Source organism: Gopherus flavomarginatus (assembly GCF_025201925.1).
Source record: "Gopherus flavomarginatus isolate rGopFla2 chromosome 13 unlocalized genomic scaffold, rGopFla2.mat.asm SUPER_13_unloc_2, whole genome shotgun sequence".
Classification (NCBI taxonomy): Eukaryota; Metazoa; Chordata; order Testudines; family Testudinidae; genus Gopherus; species Gopherus flavomarginatus.
In genome coordinates, this window is record NW_026114610.1 from 3,633,539 (window position 1) to 3,659,007 (window position 25,469).

At 52.5% G+C, this 25,469-nt stretch overlaps 3 non-coding genes across 3 annotated transcripts; all 3 read right to left on the reverse strand.

Annotated features, from left to right (window-relative positions):
• Window positions 1–16,240: 16,240 nt before the first annotated feature.
• LOC127041365 (U2 spliceosomal RNA) lies at window positions 16,241–16,436 on the reverse strand. The gene has a single exon (XR_007771649.1). It is a non-coding gene; the product is annotated as a U2 spliceosomal RNA (small nuclear RNA).
• A 1,995-nt stretch (window positions 16,437–18,431) lies between these two features.
• Window positions 18,432–18,546, reverse strand: LOC127041383 (U5 spliceosomal RNA). The gene has a single exon (XR_007771667.1). It is a non-coding gene; the product is annotated as a U5 spliceosomal RNA (small nuclear RNA).
• A 5,154-nt stretch (window positions 18,547–23,700) lies between these two features.
• TRNAN-GUU (transfer RNA asparagine (anticodon GUU)) lies at window positions 23,701–23,774 on the reverse strand. The gene has a single exon. It is a non-coding gene; the product is annotated as a tRNA-Asn (tRNA).
• Between the last annotated feature and the right edge of the window lie 1,695 nt (window positions 23,775–25,469).

The window sequence follows — 25,469 nt, forward strand, 5'->3', positions numbered from 1 at the left end:
TGTGAGTACAAAACTGCCCCACTGCCAGAGAAACTGGTAAAGAAGCACAATGCTCAGGCGTGAAGTCATCTGAACTACAGAATTCCCACCGCAAACCTGGCTCCCAAAGCACAGGGGGGATTTTGGGTTTGTTCTCCTTGCTTAGCCATGTGCAGTCACACAGAGAACACGTTTAAAAGTCTCCCCTCCCACAAAGCGGGAATGGGAAATGATTCTCAACTTGAAGCTTAATGTGAATGAGGATGTCTGGGCCACAGGGCCAGGGACTGGCCTTTGCTATAGAAACCAGTGACATGTGGAACCAGGCTAAGGAAAATGTTTCCTGGAGTCAGTAACTGGAATAGCAGCAGTATTGTGCAGAGAAATGTCTCACAATAGGAGTCAGCGCACTAGTGGTTCAGTAGCAGAAGTCACAGATACAGAGCAGGGAGGTCTGTGGATCGGGAGTGAGGGGCACTGGCAGAGCAGTGAGAGGGGAGCCCAGGGCTGGGATAACAGGGGCTGTGGGTCAGGACAGGCAGTTCTGCGCAGAGTGTTCAGAGGCGCCCTGTATCTGCCCTTTCTCTGCACCGTCCCTGCTCCCAGAATGCACCAGGCCCTGGACTGAACTCTTCTCCGGCACGCTGAGCTGGTTTCGTTTGCTGTGATCCTGTTGGATGGGTGGGGGGGAAGTGACAGTCCCAGCCCAGAGCCAACGCCCCCCTGTCACCGAGCACCCTTGGCCCCGGATCCACCCAGCCTAGTAGAGAACTCAGCAGGGCAGGTCAGCCAGGAGCTGTGCCCTGCCAGGCACTCAGGGGCATCTACCCTGCAGCTGGGGGATCTCCCCAGCGTGGCCATGGGAGCTCACGCACTAATGGGGTAGCGGCAGCAGCCACGTGGTGGGTTGGGCTGGTGACCCGGGTCCATCTCCTGGGGTTGGCTGGGTTCATGCTCAGGCGACTGGCCCCAGTCACCGGCCGAGCCCCCCAGCCACGCTGCTGCTGTTAGCGCTCTAGCCTTGGGTGGAAGCTGCTGGCTGGCTGGACTCTGAGGTTGTATCCCGCACTAGGGGAAACCCTCCGGCCTGGAGATTCGTTGCCGAGATTTCTGGGAGCTGCCCATCCCCATGGCTTGTGTGGCTGCCCCCCGGGGCCCAGCAATGGCTCTGGAGGGCGAGTCGTGTCACCTGGGGGGAGGTGATCCAAGCAGTGGGCAGCCGGGGGGTCTGACTTACTGATAAAATTGGTCTCTTCACTCCATGGTGCTCGGCGGCCTGAGTCCATACTGACACCTCCCAGGAACAGGTCAGGGTTGAATGGGGTTAGAATTTCCCTCCAAAGTGATCTTAGGATCTGATCCTGCAAGTCCCCCATGTACCTAGTACAGAATGGGTCCAGGCACCTCACCCACTCCAGTGCTGGTGTGTACAGCAGAGAATTGGAAGCGGCAAATCAGGGGGTCATATAAAGAGACTAGAAATACAAGAAGTTACTTTTGAAAGGAGAAAAGAAAAAGATGACATTCCCGAGCTGTTTAATAGGGCGAACTGCCCCTTGCAGGCTGCGAAGGGAAATCTCAGGGGTTGTGTTCACCTGTTCCCAGGGCTGTGTCCTCAAGACAGATTTGTGGGAGAAAGGAAATCACCATCGAGAGAGGAGTTGGGCTCAGTGTGGATTTTTGTGCTTTGGCAGGAAATTTAGGACCTGGGACTGGAGCCTTAAAGAGGGAGCGGGTGAAGGCTCCCCTCTGCTTTCAGGCTGAAGGAATACTGGGTTTGGTCAGTCCATCCGGGGGGTCATATCGCTCCCAGGCAAAGAGAGGAGGAGAACTTCCCCCACAATGACACATGCGGATCCTGGAGAAGAAGAAAGAGACAAGAGACCAGCAGCAGGTGAAGGTGACTGAGGAGGGGAATCCCTTGTGCATGTTACAGAGCACTTGGGAAGCTGTGGCCATTCAAACACACTGAGCTTTACTAATGAGCAATGCCAGACTGCTGTGACTCGGAGAAGGGTTTAGGTGTCATAATGGACAAACAACTCAGCATGAAATCCCCGTGCGATGCTGTGGTTGTCCTTCGATGTACAGACAGGAGAACAGTGACTAGATATCGGGCACTAGTGTTATCTCTGTGTACAACATTGTTCAGACCAACACTGGACTCTTGCACACAGTCATCTTGGCCACATTTTAAGATGAAGAATGAAAAATTGGATGAGGGGCAGAGAAGAGAAAAAAAAGTGCTGAAAAGTTGCCTTCCAGTGCAAGATAAGAGCTCAGTCTGCTCAGTTTATCACAGAGAAGACCAAGAGATCACTTGATGACAGTGTGTAAATCCCCTCCCAAAGAGAAAATTCTTGGTACTGAAGGGTTCTTTAACCTAGCAGCAAAAGGCAGAACAAGAACCAGTGGCTGGAAGTTAATGGCAGAGAAATTAAAATGAGAAATAAGGGACACATTTGCAATCTGGTGGTTAAACATTGGAACAAAGTACCCAGGGCTATGATGGATTCTCCACCCCACATGGGAGTGGCAAGAGGGGACGGGAGGGCTGAAGAAAGTGCTCTCGGGTGAGAGAGAACACCATTTGTCTCCGGTGCTTGGCTGGTGGCCTTGCTCTCATGCTCAGGGTCTCCCTGATTTCCATTGCTGGGGTCAGGAAGAAATTTCCCCCAGCTCACACTGGCAGGGATGTTGGAGTTTTTGTCATCCTCTGTGGCATGGGGCACAAGTCACTTGCCCAGATCAGCTGGGTACATCTCACCAAATCCATTCCAGTGCAGGGGCCTCCAGTATTGGTACCCCCTGCCTCTCCTATGCTCCGTCTGTGGCACACAACAGGATATTTTCCTAAGGGCTGGAATATTTTGGTTTAATCCCGGTGGTTGGGCTCAGTGCAGGGGTGACTTTGTGGCCTGTCACGTGCATGGGGGTTAGACAGGATTATTTAGTTGTCTTGACTGGCCTTAAAATCTAGACATGGATGTTCTGGCTACAATGTTGCAGTGTCTGACTCGTGGTCTATCCAGCTCCCAGGGGCCTCGTTCCAATCGAATTCCAGGCCAGGATTCAGAGACTGGCAGCTGCAGGGCAAGGCAATGGGGGCTGGTGGGAGTCACTTTGGGGCTGTCACTAGCCACAGAAAACAAAACCTCTCCCAAAATCCCGACTGCTGCCCATCAGGGCATCTGGCCATAGAGAAGCCGGGTCAGCGCCCCCCGTGGAAGGAATCGGGGGGATGGAAACCCCCAGGATGGGGAGTTGTGTGTTTCAGCCGTGTTAGTATCACTCAAACACATGCACAGTACCCACACGCAGAGCCAGTTCATGCTGTAAAACCCCCAGACCCACGAGGGACGTGTTAATCTCAGCACAAGTTCTGCTTTAACCCATTAGAAATAACCCTGTAATTATTGTGGCGTCTCAGTGCCAGAGGAAGCCAAACCCCTGAGCTGTCAGTAGAGGGCCAGGTGTAGCTTCACTGGACACTGTCAGTGCTTCGGCAGCGAGGCCTTGTACGTGCTGGCCCTGGTAGCTCAGACACATGGCTAGGGAAAGGGGAAGGTTACACACATCCCCAGCCGGAGCCCTCACCCCTTCCTGCACCCCAACCCCCTGCCCAGCCTGGAGCCCCTTCCTGTACCCTGAACCCCTCATTTCTGCCCTTCATCCCCTGTTAGAGCCCTCACTCCCACCCGCATCCTTACCCCCCTGCCCCAGCCCAGAGCCCCTTCCCATGCCCTGAACCCCTCACTCCTGGCCTTCACCCCCCTTTAGAGCTGCTGTGTCACTCTACTGGCTCTTTACCTCCAGCACCCACACTTGCCTTGCGAGCTCTAGCGCTGGCAGGCAGATGCGCACGCTGCTAGGCAGCAACCTTGGTAACAGCAGACATGTGTCTCTGTGGCGCAATAGGTCTTTGTGTTTTGCTGTTAATCGAAAGGATGGTGGTTTGAGCTCCCCTAGGGATGGCGGTAACCCCTTGCTCCTCAAGACCTGCTGGGAGCCTCAAAGGCCACCTTAAACCCATCTCTCTTGGCCTCAGTGGTTTCAGCTCAGGCCCAAAGACTGTGCTGGATGCAACTCAGAAATCCATCTCCCAGCACCCATGCCGGAGGCTCAGGCTTAATCCTCAAAGTTGAACGCAAAACCTTCAGCCAGGCGTGTTTTGCTCCATTCTTGCCTCCGCCCAAGAGGCAATGGAGAAATGTAGGAGAAATGCCTGCTAGAAGACGCCTCCCTCCCACTTCTCTGTAGGCTGTGACATTATTAATATCAACTGGGACCATATAGATCATTGCTGCCACCACTATTATATATTTTCAACAAATATTGTGCAAAAGTTGTCATGTGAGGTGTCTGTGACAAGGTTATGATTTGCTGGTTATAATTATACTAGCTGTATGTGTGTACCATTTTTGTATCTGAAGTTATGAATATGGGCTATGTACTTGTATCTCAAATGGATTTGATTTCAAGTAGCCTCAGTGATGCATTTGGTCAGCTTGTTGAAAAAGGACTATTCTCAGTAAGTGCCCAATCAAGAAACGCTTCACTGACAATGGACTTTGGAAAATGCCAATCCACATCTGAGCTTTCCTGGGAACATTCAAACTAACATGTAAACAATGGCGACGGCCTGCAAATTGAATCATGCATGGACATGTGACCTGCCCATGTGACTCCAGACTCCATCTTGCTGCTTTCTTTTTCCTATGTCAGCCCTAGGACCAATTCTATTCAACTTATTCATAAATGATTTGGAGAAAGGGGTAAACAGTGAGGTGGCAAAGTTCACAGACGATACTAAACTGCTCAAGATAGTTAAGACCAAAGCAGACTGCGAAGAACTTCAAAAAGATCTCAGAAAACTAAGTGATTGGGCAATAAAATGGCAAATGAAATTTAAGGTGGATAAATGTCACGTTGGGAAAACATAACCCCAACTATACATACAATATGATGGGGGCTAATTTAGCTACAACTAATCAGGAAAGAGATCTTGGAGTCATCATGGATAGTTCTCTGAAGACGTAGCAATGAATTGACACATATGACCCCAAGATGAGATCATTAATACACTAACCTGAGGAGAAGGACACTCCAACACTAGTAGGGAGAGGAAATACAAAAAGGGAAGAGGGGAGAAACCCCTACTGAACATGCATTACACCTAGCGATGGCAGCAGAACAGATTATCGGCTACACAACCCAAGAACGGGATCTGCATGTTGCTGCAGACAGATCAGTGAAAAGCTCCCCTCAACTCACAGCTGCCAGCAAAAAAGTTAACATCAAGTTAGTATTCATAAGGAATGGGCTGGAGAATAACACCAAGTATTGATGTAAGCAGAGTCAGGATGAGTGCTACCCTGACATCTGGTGGTGAATTGTAGGGAATGTGGAAAGAATTCCAAGAATTTCAAAGAATGGGGAAAGATTTGCATTGGCATCCACCCTCCACTTAGCATAAGCCCACAGCAGACTGGGATGGTTATTTTAACAGCTCTGGGATCTCCAATTTCTTTGTTATTGGGGCAGGAAAAAAAAAGTTTGTCACCCTGATTGTGAATGGGGAGCTGTGGGACTGCTTTCTGCTTTGAGAGATGACTCAACCTCAGTTGGGTGGTACTTGCTAAACATGGGACATGGATTCCAAGTCCCCATGATGGAGAGAGATTGGGGAGTGGTGTGGGTTCACTTGTGAGGGTCTGGCACACCAATTTGCACATCCTCTTTTCTCCACTGTGGAATGTCAGAGTTGATGTTTTATTCCCTTAAGAATCTGGATACAGGTTACTGAGCTGAATTCACTTTTGGCTAATAGTGCATTAGCACTGGGGCTTCTCTACTATGAACTGAAATTACTGAATGGACAGTACTGAGTACTGTGCTAACTAGTGGGGGAGCCTGAAGCTATACTGTGGAACAGAGCAGCTGGTGGAGTGGAGCAATTTGTGGGGATGGTTAGAGCTGATCACAGGACAGCTGGTGGCGTAGCTGTGGGATGGGTGGAGTGGCCCACAGAGCGAGCGGAGCTGAGCAGTTTGCAGGGAGAACTGGAGCAGCTCATGGAGCAGAGCAGCTGGTGGAGCGAAGCAGTTTGTGAAGATGGCTGGCGGAGCAGAGTGGAGCGGCTGGTAAAGCGGAGCAGTTCGTGGAGAAGGCGGGAGCAGAACCCACGGAAAGGCAGGGCAGTTGGCCCCGGACCACGTAAGGTGCCCCTTTCTACCCAGGCTGGGGGGAGGGACCTCTGCAGATAGACTCTCGAACTTTGGGGCTGCACTGACCCAGGACAGAGACTTTTGGATTGTGGGACTTTTGGGACTGTGGGTGATTTTGGGGTTGCTGGACTCAAGGGCCCAGGAAAGAGGACACAGCCCAATTTCCTGGGGTGGGTCTTTGCTCACGGTTTGGTCTATGAACTCTAGTTGAGGTGTTTTCCCAATTTAGTGTTTGTTGTTTATCTCATGTATTAAACCTTTTCTGCTACACTGAGACTCTGTGCTTGCGAGAGGGGAAGCATTGCCTCTTTGAGGCACCTAGGGGTGTGTGTAAGATTTTCCCAGGTCACTGGGTGGGGGCTCGAGCTGGTTTGGCATTGGGTTATTGAAACGGAACCCCTGGATACTGAACGCGGCCCTTGTTGCTGCCAACTCAGAGGGGTAGCAGGGTTACATATACAAACCAAGGGGGAAGCCTCCAATACCCTGGGACCACCCTGCCTACTACAGCGCTGCACACAGGATATTTTATATGTATCTTTGAGAACTGGGGAAGAAATGGGTCTAAAAAGAAACATTTGCTAATGAGAGAAAACCACCCGAACATAAAGATATTTTATGTTAAGTGAGAGTAATTGGACAGTGGAAGTTCAATTAACAGACAGCAATAATTCCCCTTCCCACCCCCACCCACCCACCATTCACATGGCAGCAGGGAGCCCTTTGAGGAGGTGCTTTAAGAGGGTATGTGAGGGGAGTGTGGAGCAGGAAAACTTCCTGGCAGTGGGAAGGAGGCAGAAGCAGGGGCAGGCAGGTGACTGGCACTTGGGGGTAGCAGTAGCCAGGACTGCATAAGCTTGTGCTGGACAGTCTCCACTGCGGCCTTTTTCCTCCTGTCCCCTTCCTCGCCAGCAGAGAATGGCCACCCCAGCCCACCCTAGAGGCAGCTGTGTCTGAGGGCTCTGCAAACTGCATCCATTAAGCCCCTTCTCCTTTGGGGAATGATTCAGGACAATTTCTCAAAGAAAGGAAGAAAATTTGCTGCAGGACAAACGGGTGTGAAAATATCCCAAATCTGAGATTGTTAAATTAACATTGGAGAATTAAAGAGAAAATGGGGCAAAATCTGTAAAGGAGACTAGAGAAAGTGTCAATAATTTCTCCAGCAGCACCGACCCCTCATAGAGCCCTTGCTGCGAAACTTCCTCTCTCTGACGCCTGGCCATGGTGGAACTGGTGACCCAGTGAAGCTGACTTGAGGCTGATGCAAGGTAAGCAAAGCTGAACCAGCTGCCCAGGGTACGGGGTTGGAAGTCAGAATGGGGGGGTGGGCCTGGGTTCCCCTACGTCAGTGGTTCTCAAACAGGGGTACATGTACCCCGAGGGTACGCAGAGAACTTCCATCAACGCATCTAGTTAATTGCCTCATTTTACCACAGGCTACAGAAAAAGCACCAGCAAAGTCTGTATGAACTGACATCCCCGCACAGAGTGACTCGTACACATGGCTCTGTGCCCCAGTCACTGACAGGGGAGCGCAGGGCTCACACCCCTGGGGTGTATGGATAATTCTCAGGTACAAGCAGACGGTTGCCAGCCACGCGCAGTCCCCGGGCGTGGGGACAGGCAGCTGTTTCCAGATCGGACACTCGGGGCCCACAAGTGACCTGCTGCCGGACACCAGCTCCTGGACTTGCCCCTTGGGCAGGAGACCCCCCCCAGCCCCTCCCCCACTCTACCCCCTAATCTCCCCTGGCTGGGGGGAGAACCCAGGAGTCCTGGCTCCCAGCCCTGCCCACCCCCGTGTTTCCATAGGGCTCCACCCAACGCCCCCCCCCGAGCGGGGCAGCCCCCGCGGGGCACATCGGGGCGGCACAGACGAGCCCAGGGGAGGAGCAGGCGCCCGGCAGCCCCCACCGCACTGGGGGGCGCCGCGCTACGGGGGGCGGGGCCAGGCCGAGACCCCGCGACACGAGAGTTCGTGTCAGGAGCCGGAGCTTGGGGAGGGCGGGGCCGGGGATCTCTGGGGGGCGGGGCGGGAGGTGTCCGATTGACCCAGGGACCCGCCCTCTCCTGGGCTCGAGGGGACGGAAGCACCCCGGGGCAGGCTGGGAGTTGTAGTTCCTGGCTCGTCTCAGAGCGGAAGTGACGAACGGTTGCTCAGGCAATGTGCCCCCTCCCGGTGCGCACTGGGAAGCGTAGTTCTCCCTCTCACACGCGGCCTCTATTGGAGGAGGGGCCGTAGCTCGTCAGTTCGCCGCGCCCCTCCCCGCTCCCTTATTGGCGGAGAGAGCGCGGGACAGAGACTCGGCGCGTGGGGTGCGGGCCTGGTTCCCTCGCCCTGAGGCTTCGCTGCCCCCGCCCCCTCCCACGGGGAGCCGGGGGGGGGCACCAGTGGGACCCGCCCCGGCGCTGCGGGGGGGACGCGGGCTCGGGGGCAGCCGGCGGGCGGGGCCGGGCCGAGGGGCGCTGAGGCGGGACGGGGAGAGGCGGCTCCGCACGGGGGGGCCGGGGGCTCAGACACCCAGTTCCAGGCGCCAGGCCCAGCCCCTGCCCCGGGAGCAGCCCGGGCCCGTGGGAGCCGGGCGGGGGGGGGCACAGGGCAGAGGCACCGCGGAGTGAAAGGGCTTCACCCCCCCCCGCTGGGCCTGGGGGGCAACGGGGGGGGGCTGAGCTGCCTGGGAGCAGCCCCACAAGCGGCAGCCTGGGGCCGCGGGGCCTTCAACCTCCCCCAACCTGCCCCCCAGTGTCCCCTCCCGTCCGCTGTGACTCTCCTGCCAGCACCGCCCCCTCCTCTCCCTCTGTAGGGCCCCAGCAGCCCCTTCAAGCCCCCACAACCTGCCCCCCCCAGTGTCCCCTCATCTGTTGTGACCCTCTCGCCAGCCCCACCCCCATCTGTGAGGATCCCTCAGCCCCCAGCATCCCCTCCCCCTTCATGTACACTCTACCTGCCCTTTCCCTTTGCCCCGACCTCCTCCTCCCCCTCTGTCCTCAGGACCCCGACACTGACCTCCTCCTCTCGCCCCACCCCCAACATCCTCCTTCCCGTCCTCAGCACCCCGCTCCCCCTTCCTCCTCCTCCCCCCCATCCCCGTCCTCAGCAACCCCCCCATCCCCGTCCTCAGCACCCCGCCCCCCCTTCCTCCTCCTCCCCCCATCCCTGTTCTCAGCGCCCCACCCCTAATTGCCTCCAACCCATTTCTCATTGCTGGGCCCCACTTTCCCATCCTCCCACTCCCCCAGATCATCCCCAGGGTGTGAGGTTCCTCATCTTCAATCTCTGCTACACCCAAACCTGCCAGGTTCCCCTTTTCAACCACTGTGGGGTTGTCCAACCCGCTGACACCCATCCACTCTGGGCTCTGTAAATCCCACATTCCCACAATGCACCTTGGTAACCCCTCCCTCTTCTATCTCTAATCCCCCTATTCCCTTCCCTTAAGTCCTCCTGAACACCCCAGCCCACAGTCAGGCCTCCACATACATCCCAGTCATTCTCATGCTGAGCTAGTTCTTCAGGGACCCCCACAGCCCAGCAAACTTCTCCATCCATGAGCCCCATGGACCTGTGGCCGGGAAGGTGAGGAAGCTCCCACTTTGACTGGGCTGGCTGTGGGTGTTAATCTTTTCCTGTCTTGTGTGTGCTGTGCTCACAAAGGCTTTTTGCTCCCTCGGGGTGAGGTGTGGTTTTGGCCGAAGATGAGGTGTTTTGGTAGCCCTGTGGATGCTGTGTGGTGTCTGGAATGGAGTGTGTGTGTTCCCATCATGCCCCTTCCCCTCTGCCTGCAGAGCTGAGGACAGACAGGTCTGAGGAGCAGAGCAGGAGCTCTGGGAAGGAGAAGAGCAATATGAAGATGGAGTGTAAGATGAGGCCAGATAACTTCTGTGGAGGGAGACATACTGGACAGGGCCTAGGATTGAGGAGACAACCAGGTGTGAGCCCCGGGTTCAGATTTCTAATTGTAGCTGTGATGGCAGAATGGGAGGAGGGTTGAAGCCGAAGCCCTGGGGTGCGGGAGTAGCGAGAAGAGGAGCCTCACCACCATTGCTTTTTCTTTTCCTCTTGTGTTGTGTTTCATACCAAGGGAAAAGAAGTCGCAGGAATGGAGTCCAGCCCTGAGGTGAGATGGAAAGTGATCGAGAGCAGTGACAGCGTGAATCCTGTTGATGTCAGGCAAGAGCTGCCCAACTGCAACGAGAGTAACCGTCTCTGTCGGTGAGATGTGTATCTGGTTTGGGAAGGGCTCTGGTCACAGCTGTCCTGGCTCCAGGCAGGGACTTCTTGTTACCTGGGTGTTGGTTTCCGGACTAGCTTTGGCTTCAGGGGAGATGATGTTGCCATTTGCGAGAGCTGATCATCTCTCTGGCCAGTTGGATCCATGAGGGTGACTCTCTGTTGTGAATTTCTTTCGTCCTCCTAGGTTTCTCTCTCTGTGTTGGCCAGCTTTCACTCAAACTCTTTCTCTTTCCTTTCATGGACACCTGTCATGTTCAGTTGCCTGCATTCTCTTCCTCTGCTCCCGCTTCCCCAGTCTCCTATGGACTCAGCTGGGTCTATCTGCCCATGGGCAGGGTCTCTGCCATACTGGGAAGGATGTGTCCTGCCTGCTAGGATTGAGGGTTGCTCCTCCCACCTCCTATCTTCGGGAAGACCTCATTGCTGTAACTAGGTCACAGTGTGAGTGGCCGTTCATGTATTTGGGGCTGTGAGGTCTGAGACTGAGAGGGGTGGGCTCACGGTCATGGCTTTGGGCAGAGGAGAAGTGGGGCTGGGATTAGAGATGCCCCTTTCACCTGCTAGCTCCATTACTGCATCACCCAAAAGCCTCGCTCAGGGTCCACTATGCTTCCTTGTGCTAGGCACTGCAGGGACAATCAGAGGGACAGCAGGATGCAAGAGGAAATAGATGAGTGTGTGTGGCGATGGATGAAGGGGTGTATGTGGCATACGTTGGGGATGGATGAGGGGTTGAGGGTTGGACGGACAGCGGGACAGATGGAGAGCTGCAGGGACGGATGGTGATGTCACAGGCTGGACTTATGATGGGATCAGCTCATGGCCGCTGGCTCTGTCATGTCCTTCCCCCATCTGCCCGTCTGACTGGCCTTGTCTCTCACAGGCAGCACTCAGCAGAGTCTGGCCCTGTTGTTACACTGGTGCCTACATCCAGCGCACACCTGTACGTAATGTGCTCCTGGAGAGCTCAGGCAGGGAGAAGCGTGGGGCTTACGGCTGCTGAACCTGCTACTCCAAAGAGTGCCGCAGATCTCCCCTTCCTTGGGCAGCAAGACCCTGGGCAGGGGGTTCCCTGTCCCTCCTCGCTGCCAAAGCAGCCTGCTCAGCGCAGAAACCGAGGTCACCTGTCTCCACCCAGCCTCTAGCTGGAGCTGCTCCAGCCCCGAATTGCCGGTATCGAGCCTGGCTGGAGTTGGTGCGATGTCCTAGTGGAGTCCATTCTTTCTCCCCGGTAGATTATGATTTTCCCCACTGCAGTTAGTTGCTCTTTCTCAGCTTCCCCATAGCCCCTCCCCAGTGATAGTGACCTCTGCTGGCCAGGCACGGGAGTGTCCTGTAGGTGCCTTCTTGTAGGAGCAGTGACTCCTGGTGGCGAGGGGCAGCAATGCCTGGCATGTATCCCCCCTTAGCATTGCTGCAGTGACCCCTGGTGGCAACTGAGGTCAGTTGTCTGTGTGACCCCACTACTGCCATTGTGCCTGTTAGCGCTGGTGCGTAGGTGAGGCAGGGCCTTGTATGTATATCAGCCATTGGGGCAGGGCCCTCTGCGTATCTCACTCTCATCTCGTTGACACGTCTTCCCCAGGTGGGGCAGTCCCCTGTGTATATTTACTCCTCCCCAACCCCTATATTGGGCATGTGACCACTAATAGCCAGAGGAGTCAGTGCCCAAGGTGTATTCTTCACCTTCCCCAAGGTGGCAGGGTGCCTGGGTGGCTGTGTCAGGCAGTGCCCTGGGTATCTTCCAACCCCTTTGTGGCAGTGAGCCCTGCTTCTGGTGTGTATCACTCCCCCACTAGGGATGTGCACTGTAGGGCCAGTATGGCAGTGCCCTTTGTGTAGCCCCTCCCTCCCCCGCCCCCAGGGTGACCAGATAGAAAGTGTGAAGAATCGGGACAGGGTGGAGGATAATAGGCACCTACATAAGAAAAAGTCCCGAATATCGAGACTGTCCCTATAAAATCGGGACATCTGGTCACCCTATCCCCTCTACCCGTGTGCCAGGTATGGCAGGCACTGATCCCTGGCATTCCCATGGGGCAGTACCCTCTGTGTATCCCCCAATTGGGGCAGTGACCCCTGCTGGTCAGGTGGGGCAGTGCCCTGTGTGTGTGTGTCCCCTATTTAGGTAGTGACCCCGATGGCTAAGTGAGGCAGTGGCCTTTGATTTCCTCTTCTCTCCCCAGCCCCCCCTCTCTCTAGGGTAGGGCCCCCAGTTGGGGCACTACCCGATGTGTATCTCTATTAATTGGAGCAGTGACCTCCCTGTGGTGCCCTGGTGTGGCAGTGCCCTATTGGTATCTCCCTCCCCCTCTCCCCACGCCATTGTGGTAGTGGCCACTTCAGGCAGTGGCCTGTTTATCATCTCCACCGCACCAGCACCATTGCAGCAGTGCCACCTGGTGACCATGTGCGGCAGTGCCCCGCCTGTATCCCCCCCAACCATTGCTGCAGTGACCCCAGGTGCCCAGTTTGAGTAGTAGCCTGTGTTTACCTCACCTCTTGGGGCAGTAACATGTGGGGCCAGCTAAGACAGTGCACAGTCTGTGACGTCTGGTGGCCACGTAGGGCAGTGGCCTGTATGTACCATCTCCTCTGGAGCGGTGACCACTGGTGTCTTGGTGCTAAGATGCAGCCACCTTTGGGTTACGTGGTGGGGCTGTTGACAGGACAGGGGGGACTGCCGCCCCATTCCAGAAAGTAGGGGAAAGTCTGGTGTTCGGGGCAGAGTGTTCCACCTTCTGTTGAACTGTGATGCTCTGAGCACCTTTCCCTTCCATGAAGAAGACCTTGTGTGACTCCAAAGCTGGTCCAGTAACAGGTATCACCTCACCTGCCTTGTCTCTCTGGTATTCTGGCCAGTGTCCAACTTCCCCTTCACTGTTGGTCTTCAAACTTCCTCCAAGCCTCCCCACCCAGTCCCTTAAGATGCCAAACCTCCCCTGGAGCCCAACCCTGGGGAGGGCACCCCATCTGAAAACCCTACGGCACCATGGGGGTGGTAGTGTCCACTGCCTCCATCTCCCACCAGCCAGGATGTGCCCCACAGCACAATGGGAGTGGTTGTGTCTCCTGGTTCCATTTCCTGACAGCTGCTGCCAGGCCCGGCCCAAACTTCCCATTTCCGGTGCGAGTCTGGAACCAGGTGCTGCCGGGAAGGGTGGTGCTGGTGTCAGGAGAAAGCAGGAGGAGTAAGTGGGTCTGTGCTACTGTGGGGAGGTGCTGCCGTTGCTGTGAAAGGGTCCCGCTATTAGACGAGATGTCATCTCCCTGCCCTGCCACGCTCTGCACCAGCCCCTGCTTGTCACAGGAGCAGGGCTGGCTCCAGGCACCAGCGTAGCAAGCAGGTGCTTGGAGCAGCCAATTCAAAGTGGCGGCCTGTCTGGTATCGGGTCAGCATGTCTGGTCTTTGGCAGAAATTCGGCGGCGGGTTCCCCATTTCCTGTCTTAGTCTTTGAGCTGCCACCAAATGTCTACCAAAGAGGAAGGGAGGGAGGACTCGCTGCCGAACTGCCGCAGAAGAAGCAGTGTGGTTGAGCTGCCCTCAAAGAGCCACAGCTTTTTTTTTCTTTTATATTTACTTTCTCCACACCAGTCATGGTTTTATAGACCTCCGTTGTATCCCCCTTTAGTCGTCTCTTTTCCAAGATGAAAAGTCCCAATCTTATGAATCTCTTCTTAGACAGAAGCTGATCCATATCCCCACATCATCTTTGTTGTCCTTTTCTGAATCTTTCCCATTCCAATAGATCTTTTTTGAGATTGGGGCGACTGCATCAGCACACAGTATTCAAGATGTGGACGTATCATGGATTGATATTGAAGCGATATGATAGTTTCTGTCTTCTTACCTATCCCTTTCGTAATGATTCCCAACACTCCGCTGCACATTGAGTGGATGTTTTCAAAGAACTATCCACAACGACTCCCAGATCTCTTTCTCAAGTGGTAACAGCTAATTTAGACCCCATCGTTTTATAGGGATAGTTGGGATTCTGTTTTCCAACGTGCATTACTTTGCACTTAACAGCGCCGATGTTCATCTGCCATTTGGTTGTCCCGTCACCCAGTTGTGTCAGATCTCTTTGTGGCTCTTCGCAGTCTGCCTGGGACTTAACTATCTTGAGCAATTTTGTATCATCTGCAAATTTTGCCACCTCACCATTTACCCCTTTCCCCAGATCATTTATGAATAAGTTGAACAGTACTGCTCCCAGTACAGACACCTTGGGATAAGAGAGGGAAGATCCTCTTCTGACACTGGCAGACCAGGTGCCAGCTCACGCCAAGGCCCCTAGGCCTTACTGAAAAGTGACAAACGCATGGCTGGAAACTAATCTTGCTCACCTGTTTGTTAGTGTTGTTAAAACAGGCATTAGATTCATAAAAATGTGTTTAGAGTTTATGACTAGCTTGTCAGTTGCTGCATGCATTCTTCTCACCTATAATAGCCATAGCCCATGTTGTAAGGTGATATATAAGTGTTGGCACTAAAGCTGTAAACCCCCTTGCTGCCACTCCGCCACCAGTCAGGAGAGAAGCATTACCAAGTGTGAAATGCTAGTTTACCAGAAGAAGCGTCATCTCCTTTCCAACAAGAGAAGGCCCTGACTGAGACATCAGACAGGCCACTGTGGATCATCCATGGACAAAAGACCTGGTTGATTGCTCCCCCTCACACACCCACGAGGAGGCAGAGACCTGCACAAACACTTGCCCCCATCAGCTTGAGCTCTGGGGGAATAGAATAAAAATCTCTGTCAGGAAGAAACTGTTGTCCCCACCCCCGATGCTGCTTGGACTTCAGGGAGATGGCATGCCTTCTAAGCATAAGCAAGGGATCCCGGCTGTTTGGCTAGGGTTAACCCTAAAGGACATACAGAGTTTGAGTGTTACAGCAGCTTCTACTACACCTGGGTTGCAAGCTAGAGTCAGGGTGCCCAAGGGGGCTATCTGTGACTCCATGTTAAGGCTGTTCTAGTGCCTGAGGAGATCACACTTGATGCTTGGTGGGTGAGATCAAAGTGTGTGTGGAATACACAACCGTGAGGAACCCCACTGCCTGCCAGCCCCAGGCGCCGGGGGCTCCTGCTCTCTGGAGCTCTGGCTGGACTAGAAAAGTAAGTTTCAAGCTTGCCTGGTTCAGAAAACTGGAAGGGAAAGATAGAGAACCCACATTACATTTTTTAAACAAAGAATTCTCATGATTTGTAAGTCACTGTTGTGATTTTGGGGATTTTCCAATAGTGAGGGTGGCAATAATGAGAAGTTAAGGGTTATTATTTAGCATTTAGATTACAGTCAGTTTGGGGGGAAAAAAATCAGGCTTGGGGCCCTTGTGTGCCGGATGCAGCACGACACCTAGTGCCTTGTCTCGATCTTACGAACCAAGATACATAGAACGTATGTCTGGTAGGGAGAAGTCTGTGTAACTCATGCAGTTGTTGATGTACACGTAATCTCAAATATTACCAAGCCCCCACCCCTAGAAAAACAAAAACAAAAAAAAACCATCTCCCCAACAGACCCAGAGTCCAGAAAGCATTTGTCCCTCATACTGTTGAAAAGACTCACAGCAGAAAGAAGGAGTCCAGCCTCTTAAATAATTCTCTAGCAAAACAAAGAAGAACCTCTCACATCTGCAGACTCACAAAACACTTCCAAGAAAGTGTAACTGTATTGTGTTTATCATAAAGAAACAAAAACACTAAAGATACCACATTTTTCTGCTATTTCAAAAAAAAATCTGCTTGAAAAAAAGATCATCACAGTTTAACTTTTTTCTGTTTTTCTAACCAGAAGATACACTGTTCCTGGAAGCACTGCAATACCAGATCCATGCATAGGGTAGACAAAGCAAGCTCCTGTTTTCACTAATCCTCTTCTTTCAAAAATCAAGCTAATATACAGTGCTCACCTCAAAGACATATCACAGACTGCAGCAATAACACCCACTATGCTTTCATCTTAGCTCCAAAGAGCCAAGAAACAATGCTACTACTCTGCCACGCACGCACACCCCTGCGCCCACCCATTTCTACCTCACCAGGATGAGCTCCCAGACATGCAACAAACACCATAACTAGGGAACTCTACGGGAGACTGACTCACTTCCCCAAAATGACTCCAGTGGAAGAATTGAAAGCAAGAACCCTTAACACACAATTCTGTTCAAAGACAGACAAGTCTTGCAGATGCCTTCCTCTCCCTGGTTTCCCCTCTAGATTCCTAATTTCCATAAACCCACCCACTGACCTGTGACTACCAATCTCTCACTGTTAACTCTTACAGGAAACCAGGGCAAAGAAAGACTATGCAAGCGCTATTCCGCAGCCCCAGTGCTCTTTTCTGCTCCTTCCCACGCAACTATCTCAAACATAGGGCTTGTCTACATCACAAAGTTGCAGCGCTGGTGAGGGGGTTACAGCGCTGCAACTTAGGAGGTGTACACATCTGCAGGGCATCACCAGCGCTGCAACTCCCTGTTTGTAGCGCTGGCCGTACTCCCGTTTTGTCTCGGGTGTAGAGGATCCAGCGCTGGTGATCCAGCGCTGGTAATCAAGTGTAGACACTTACCAGCGCTTTTCTTGACCTCCGTGGAATAAGCAGGTATCCCAGCATACCTGAGGAAGCCTCTGGTAATCAAGCAGGTCTCCTTCCCTGCGGTTTGCTCTCGCGTTCCCCGAACCCCCGAGCAAGCAGGTCTCCTTCCCTGCGGTTTGCTCTCGCGTTCCCCGAACCCCCGAGCAAGCAGGTCTCCTTCCCTGCGGTTTGCAGGGGGGTTCGGGGAACGCGAGAGCAAACCGCGGCGAAGCTGGTCTCCTTCCCCGGTTTGCTCTCGCGTTCCCCGAACCCCCGAGCAAGCAGGTCTCCTTCCCTGCGGTTTGCAGGGGGGTTCGGGGAACGCGAGAGCAAACCGCGGCGAAGCTGGTCTCCTTCCCCGGTTTGCTCTCGCGTTCCCCGAACCCCCGAGCAAGCAGGTCTCCTTCCCTGCGGTTTGCAGGGGGGTTCGGGGAACGCGAGAGCAAACCGCGGCGAAGCTGGTCTCCTTCCCCGGTTTGCTCTCGCGTTCCCCAAACCCCCCTTGAAGCCGCCCAACAGCGCTGCAGTGTGGCCACATCTAACACCACTTGCAGCGCTGGTTGCTGTAAGTGTGGCCACTCTGCAGCGCTGGCCCTATACAGCTGTACTAATACAGCTGTAACAACCAGCGCTGCAAAATTGTAGATGTAGACATACCCATACAGTCAATTGCATCAAAGCAGTTCCTCGCTCTTTGGAGCATTGGTGCCCCTTAGTCCCTCTGAGGTGATCGGCTGGTTCCTTCTGGCCTTAAACGCTAGAAATCTGACTCAAATGGCCACAAACTTCCTCCTCTTCTGCTCCTATGAACTATCCCTCATCTGGGCAAAACATTTAAAAACACTGGTGTTTTCCCAACAGGAAAGGGATGGACAATTTCTCTTCTGTGGGGAGACGAGGGAAACCATGCAATCACCTTCTGGAAGGTATATTAAGGAGGGCGGCGTAAGAACCCTCATGGACTAGATTAAGAAAGCAGCTCTTTAACTGACCTTCCAACAATGACAAACTGAAATCCGCAAGAGCAGCCTTTCAACTCAGGGACCCAAAAATAAGCTGTTGACAATAACTAACCCAAGAGTTACAAATGACTCCAAACCATACACTCTTAGGACAGACCAAACGTTAACACAAACAACAACGCAATTCTTTGCTGCTCTTTAATTGTGATAACCAAAAACTTATGAAACCAAAGAGCCAGCAAAATACACATCACAAAACAGTCCCCTGTTAGCTAGGAAGCCATCTCACTAAGACGATGAGCTCAAAAAAAAAAAAAAAGAAGGGCAAAAAATCCCACACAGTCATTTTCAGAGCTCTCAGTTGTTTTCATACACTAATAGAAAAGCTTGAGTTACTGACACTAGCTGAGATAGTATCCTTCTGTTTTTTTCACAACAGGGAACAGCCTTACCAAAACAAAGCCTCAAAAAAATTGGATACAAACTCATAAATGCTCCTCTCCACAAAAATCTTTAGTAAAAGGCAAAAGATTTATACAAACTGGGAAGGGAAGAGAAGAAGAAGAAAAAGAAGGAAAAAAAAAAAGCAGAGTCTCTGCAGGAGCAACCGCGTATGCTACCACAAGTCAGGGTGACTACTCTCACAGCCCGCTAAACTGCTAGGGAGCAAAACCAGCCCCTTGACCAGGGACTCGCTTCACTGCAGGCAACGCACTGTGGGTATGCAAATAAGATGCTCCGGCCATCTCCAGCGCTCAAAGGAGTCTTTTCTCCGAGCTGCCTCTGCTCCTTCCCCAGCTAGGCGGAGATTGGGATGCAGCGAGGGTGGGGAAGCTGCTCTCCTGAGACAGTCCCGCTGATGGCCAGGCACATGGAGGACGGAGCCTGGACGAGAAGCCAGAGGGCACTTGGCCCACAGCTAAAATCTGGAGCAAAAGCACACACTTTGCAAAGGAACAGGAGCCGGGATCTCAGACATGAGATTCTATCTGCCGGCCGGGGTGCGACCCCGTGTTGTACTTGCTGCTTGGTCTGCCTCTCCTGCAAAGTAGCTGGCCTCAGATCATTGGGGTTCGCTGAGCTGCAGCTCATCTTGATACACGGGAACATCTTAAAAATCATGGCCTCTCAGGGTTGGAAGGGACCTCAGGAGGACATCTAGTCCAACCCAATCCCCAACTAAATCATCCCAGCCAGGGCTTTGTCAAACCTGACCTTAAAAACCTCTAAGGAAGGAGATTCCACCACCTCCCTAGGGAACCTATTCCAATGCTTCACTACCCTCCTCATGAAAAAGGGTTTTCCTAATATCCAACCTAAACCTTCCCCACCGCAACTTGGGACCATTGCTCCTTGTTCCGTCATCTGGTACCACTGAGAACAGTCTAGATCCATCCTCTTTGGAACCCCCTTTCAGGTAGTTGAAAGCAGCGATCAATCCCCCCTCATTCTTCTCTTCTGCAGAATAAACAATCCCAGTTCCCTCAGCCTCTCCTCATAAGTCATGTCTTCCAGCCCCCTAATCATTTTTGTTGCCCTAGGCTGGACTCTTTTCAGTTTTTCCACATCCTTCTTGGAGTGTGGGGCCAAAAACTGGACACGGTACTCCAGATGAGGCCTCACCAATGTCAAATAGAAGGGAACGATCACGTCCCTCCATCTGCTGGCAATGCCCCTACGTATGCAGTCCAAAATGCCGTTAGCCTTCTTGGCAACAAGGGCACACTGTCGACTCATATCCAGCTTTTCATCCACTGTAACCCCTAGGCCCTTTTCTGCAGAACTGCTGCCTAGCCATTCGGTCCCTAGTCTGGAGCAGTGCATGGGATTCTTCCGTCCTAAGTGTAGGACTGGGCACTTGTCCTTGCTGAACCTCATCAGGTTTCTTTCAGCCCAATCCTCTAATTTTTCTAGGTCCCTCTGTATCCTATCCCTACCCTCCAGTGTATCGACCGCTCCTCCCAGTTTAGTGTCATCTGCAAACTTGCTGAGAGTGCAGTCCAAGCCATCCTCCAGATCATTAATGAAGATGTTGAACACAACCGGCCCCAGGACGGACCCTTGGGGCACGCCGCTTGATATCGGCTGCCAATTAGACGTGGAGCCATTGATCACTACCCGCTGAACCCGACGACCTAGCCAGCTTTCTGTCCACTTTATAATCTATTCATCCAGCCCATACTTTTTGAACTTGCCGACAAGAATACTGTGGGAGATTGTATCAAAAGCTTTGGTAAAGTCAAGGAGTAACACCTCCATTGCTTTCCCCTCATCCGCAGACCCAGTTATTTCCTCACAGAAGGCAATTAGGTTAGTCAGGCGTGACTTGTCCTTGCTGAATCCATGCTGACTGCTCCTGATCACTTGCCTCTTCTCTGAGTGCTTCAGAATTGATTCCTCGAGGACCTGCTCCATGATTTTTCCAGGGACTGAGGTGAGGCTGACTGGCCTGTAATTCCCCTGATCCTCCTTCTTTCTTCCCTCTTTGAAAGATGGGCACTACATTAGCCTTTTTCCAGTCATCTGGGACCTCCCCTGATCACCATGACTTTTCAAAGATGCTATGCTGCCCAGTGCAGCAGTCTGGGAGATGATTTTGTTTGTGAAGATGGGGGCAGGGGGAAGCATCAAGTACATTAGTTTTTTCCACATCCTCTGTCACTAGGTTGCCTCCCTCATTGAGGAAGGGGCCCACATTTTCCTTGACTTTCTTTTTGTTGCTAACATACCTGAAGAAACCCTTCTTGTTGTTACTCTTAACATCTCTTGCTAGCTGCAACTCCAAGCCTGAGTTGCCCTTCCTGATTTCACTCCTGCCTGCCTGAGCAATATCTTTATACTCCTCCCTGGTCATTTGTCCAATCTGCCTGGCTGGGGGGAGGATGTAAGCAGGGTGAGAATGAACTCTAACCTGCCATCTGTTGGTGATCTGTTGTAAAGGCCTTTTGAGGCTGCTGTCATTTGCATGGTTCCACCCACCCCGGATTGCATGATGGGGGTGCTTGTCCAAAGGATCATTTCGGCTGCTGTGGGATCCTCAGTCTCTTTCTTATTAGGGCAGTGGTAATAAAGTGCAGTTATTCCGGTGATATGAATCAAGGACAGTAGAACGGAACTTAGCGGTTCATGATTTCGGAACTCACCCGAACCTACATATATCTCGTTAGGCAAGGGACATGGGTTCCAAAACAAAGTGAAATAAGAAACATTGAAAAAGAGTATTTGCACTTAGTGCTATGGATTTCTAGTAGAATCTTTAAATGCACATTTTATGCCCTTTGTGTCTCTCTCGTTTAAAAATAGAATGTTTTACATTTCTAACCCATGTTTAGAACTAGCCATGGATAAAAAGTGGTTAGTGACTAAATGTAGTTTTCCAGTATTTCTAAAGTACTAGGCTGTGATCTCTTTTTCACACTAGAAGTTGAAAACAACTCTATAGTGGGGGAAAAGGCTCCCCACCACTTAAAGAACAAGAAAATTTTGCAGATTGCATTCTGAGAGTTAAGCTGTGGGACACAGCTTTTGTGACACACTCTGAAACCAGATTCTTAATAACAGGTCAATGGGTAGGTTTACACTAATTCTGGCCTCTGGGACCAGAGCTGGGGGGGGACCCCCACAACTTTCATGGCACATGCACCACCTCTGCAAATCAACCTTTGCTACCTCACTCCATAACACCACAAACACAGCAACTGCCTTTTACCTCTCAGGACCAAAACACACCCTGAAAAAGATCAAACAGCATAAGCTTAAGGCCAACAACTGCACCACTAACAACAACTCAAACAGATTCAAAAACACCTCTGTCTTTACACACCACCAACAACAGGAACAAAACCAGCACGCACCGGCTGCCAAAAGCCAAACAAACATCCATTCCAGCCTCCCACAAGCCTTGGCCCTTAATGATGAGTACTTTTCAGGAGAGGGTGAAGCTCTCAGGCCTCAAATGCCAGCTACAGTTACTCTCTCCTTGATCCAAAACGAACAGCAAAATACACTGCATTACTCCTGCCCCAATAACAAAGAGACTGGGGATCCCACAGCAGCTGAAATGACCGTTTGGACAAGCACTCCCATCATGCAATCCGGGGTGGGTGGAACCATGCAAATGACAGCAGCCTCAAAAGGCCTTTACAACAGATCACCAACAGATGGCAGGGTAGAGTTCATAGCGACCCTGCTTAAACAAGATTGTGGAAAAGATTAAAAAACACTGAATGTTCAAACTCACCAAATGCGGGTCAATCCATCCTCATCGTCCTATCCGCTCTTTATACTCCACACCTGAACTTAGCCCTCACATGGACAACATACCCTCCTAACTCAGTGTCTGTACATTAACCTTTTACCCCCAGTCGGGGCTATTGCACATTATGTATTCCTTATGCCACCCGATCTTAAACCGAACTTCGCACCCCCGGGTAATCTGTACGTTGTTCCCTGATCACCAGAAACTTCTGCTCCTAAACGCTGTACCGTACCCGTTTTTTTTTCTTTGAACGTCATCTTAATAAAATGTTGACATTTGTTCGAGATCCCGGCTCCTCTTCCTTTGCAAGGCTTGTGCGTTTGCTCCGGGTTTTAGTCTGCTAAGACAGCGAGGGGGGCCGATTGAGCCAGAGGCGCTTGCCTGCTGCAGACAGGGATCCAAGGCTGAACCATGTCCCCCACCAGCTGAAGGCTTAACTGAGAACAGTTTAAGAACTGCTCCCGTCTCCGGCACTCAGCTACCCAGCTCCCAGTGGGGTCCAAACCCCAAAGAGATCCCTTTTACCCTGCAGATGCTGTAAAATCCTGTGACCAGGGCAGCTGCCAGCAGCCTGCGCATCCGCCTGCCAGCACGAGAGCGCGTAAGGCCCTAATCTGGATAGTGCCGGCTGGGTGGCAGGGCTGTGAAGAGCCAGCAGAGTGGCGCAGCGGAAGCGTGCTGGGCCCATAACCCAGAGGTCGAGGGATCGAAACCATTCTCTGCTACGTGTGTGTGTGTGTGTTTGTTTCTTTTCCCTCTGGGCCTTCCAGCGAGGCGGTGACCAGCAGAGCTGCAAGAGGTGGCTGAGGCGGTGGCCTGCCAGAGAGCTCCCTGGCTACCTGGGCTGAAGGCAAGAGGGAGGTCTGGGTGTGGCAAGGGCCTCCTGTCCCAGAATGAGGCTGCAGTGCTTCCTGGTCCCCTTTTCCCACCCACCCCGGCGGGCTGCGGGAGAACACGAGGGAGGCTCTCGGGGCGCTAGACAGTGCTGTGTGGCTGTCAGGGGAAAGAGCCGAGGCTACCGACTCGACCTGCCATTGACTCACGTGGCTCTGTGCGCCGTCAGCCGAGGCGGGCCTGGCTGCGCACGTGACTCAGGCTTGGGCAGCATGGCTGCTCTTTCCTGACGAGGCATGAGGCAGGCCAACAGCTTTGCACAGCCTACAGGGAAGTGGGAGGGAGGCGTCTCTGAGCAGGCGTGTCTCGTCCCCTTCTCCCTTGCCGCTTTGGCGAAGGCGGGAAGGGAGCAAAATGTTCCCGGCTGAAAGTTTTTGTGCTCGGCCTCGAGGATTAAGCCTGAGCCTCCGGCACGGCTGCTGGGAGACGGGTTTCTGAATGGCATCCAGCACGCTCTTTGGGCCACCAGCTGAAAGCACTGAGGCCAAGAGGCAGCAAAAGGGGACTTTGGAGGCTCCCTGCAGGCCTCGGGGAAGCAAGGAAGTAGCACGGGCTCATCGCCGTCCCCGGGTGGGCTCGAACCACCATCCTTTCGGTTAACAGCCGAACGCGCTAACCCATTGCGCCACAGAGACACAGACAGGCAAGGCTGTATGGAGCACAAAAGTCGGGAATCAGCACAGGGTACGGTCTAGCATATGCATGCAGTTCTTAGACAAGCAACAGCAAGGGACTGGACTGGTATGCAGTTTAAGTTCTGTGGGAAGGAACTGAAAAGAGCACGGGGGCTGCAGTACAGTGCTTGCGTACACTTTCTTTGGCCTGTTTTGCTGGAAGAGTTAGCAGGGCAAAATTCCTAGTCAGAGGTCAGCAGGTGGGTTAATGCAAATTCTGGCCTCTGGGACCAGAGCTGGGGGTGGGCTCCCACAACTTTTGTGGCACATGCACCACATCTGCAAATCAACCTTTGCCACCTCACTCCATTACACCACACACGCAGCAGCTGCCTTTTACCTCTCAGAACCAAAACACACCCTGAAAGAGATCAAAAGACATAAGCTTAAGGCCAGTGACTGCACCACTAACAACAACTCAAACAGATTCAAAAACATCTCTGTCTTTACACACCACCGACAGCAGAAATGAAAGCAGCACACACCAGCTGCCAAAAGCCAAACAAACATCCATTCCAGCATTCCACAAACCTTGGGCTTTGGGAACCCAGACCCCTTAATGATGAGTACTTTTCAGGAGAGGGTGAAGCTCTCAGGCCTCAAATGCCAGCTACAGTTACTCTCTCCTTGATCCAAAACGAACAGCAAAATACACTGCATTACTCCTGCCCCAATAACAAAGAGACTGGGGATCCCACAGCAGCTGAAATGACCGTTTGGACAAGCACTCCCATCATGCAATCCGGGGTGGGTGGAACCATGCAAATGACATCAGCCTCAAAAGGCCTTTACAACACATCACCAACAGATGGCAGGGTAGGGTTCATAGCGACCCTGCTTACATCCTCCCGCCAGCCAAGAATTGGTGGTCCTGATAAATCACATTCCCTATTATACTAACTCATTGGTATTGAATGCGAAGTTATGGCTAGCAAAAGTAGCCACCCATCTCTGCCTTGTAGCATCCAGCTTAGTCCTTGTTAACACATAAGTCAGTGGATTGTTCTCTGTCCACACCTGAAACTGAGCACCACACAAGCAGTCTCGAAATTTCTCAGTGATGGCCCATTTCAAGACCAAGATCTGTTGCTGGTGGATGGGATAGCGAGTTTCGCTATCAGACAGTCCTCAGCTGGCAAAGCCTACAGATTTACATTTCCTTCCACTCCCTGGTACGGGACTGCTCCCAGACCCTCCAAACTGGCATCAGCATGCAGGATAAACCATTTGTTTGTGTTAAGAAGGACTAGGACTTGCACATGAATCAGTCAAATAATTATTTCCCATAAAGCCCTGTCACTTCTGTTATCCCGTCATGTCCCAAATGGAGAAGAGAGGAGCGCCTCCCGTGTCCCAGGCCAGGAACACCAGATTGGATGTGGGGAGGTGTTCATGACTCAGTCCACGTTTGCTAGTGCTGCAAAGGAGAAGATTTCCTTCCTCAGTCCAGGTCAACTGGAATTGTTGTTGTAGTGGGAGAGAGATGTCTCTCATCTGGTTCTTAGATGCTTTGGTGAGAGGGGATAGGCAGAGGTTTTTTTTTCCCCTTTGCAGCTCACATGGCATATTTCTTCTCTGGTTTTTGCTCTAGCTTGATTTCTCTCTTGCATCTCAGTTTTCTCTTTCTTGGCCTCATTCCAGACCATTCACAGCCCA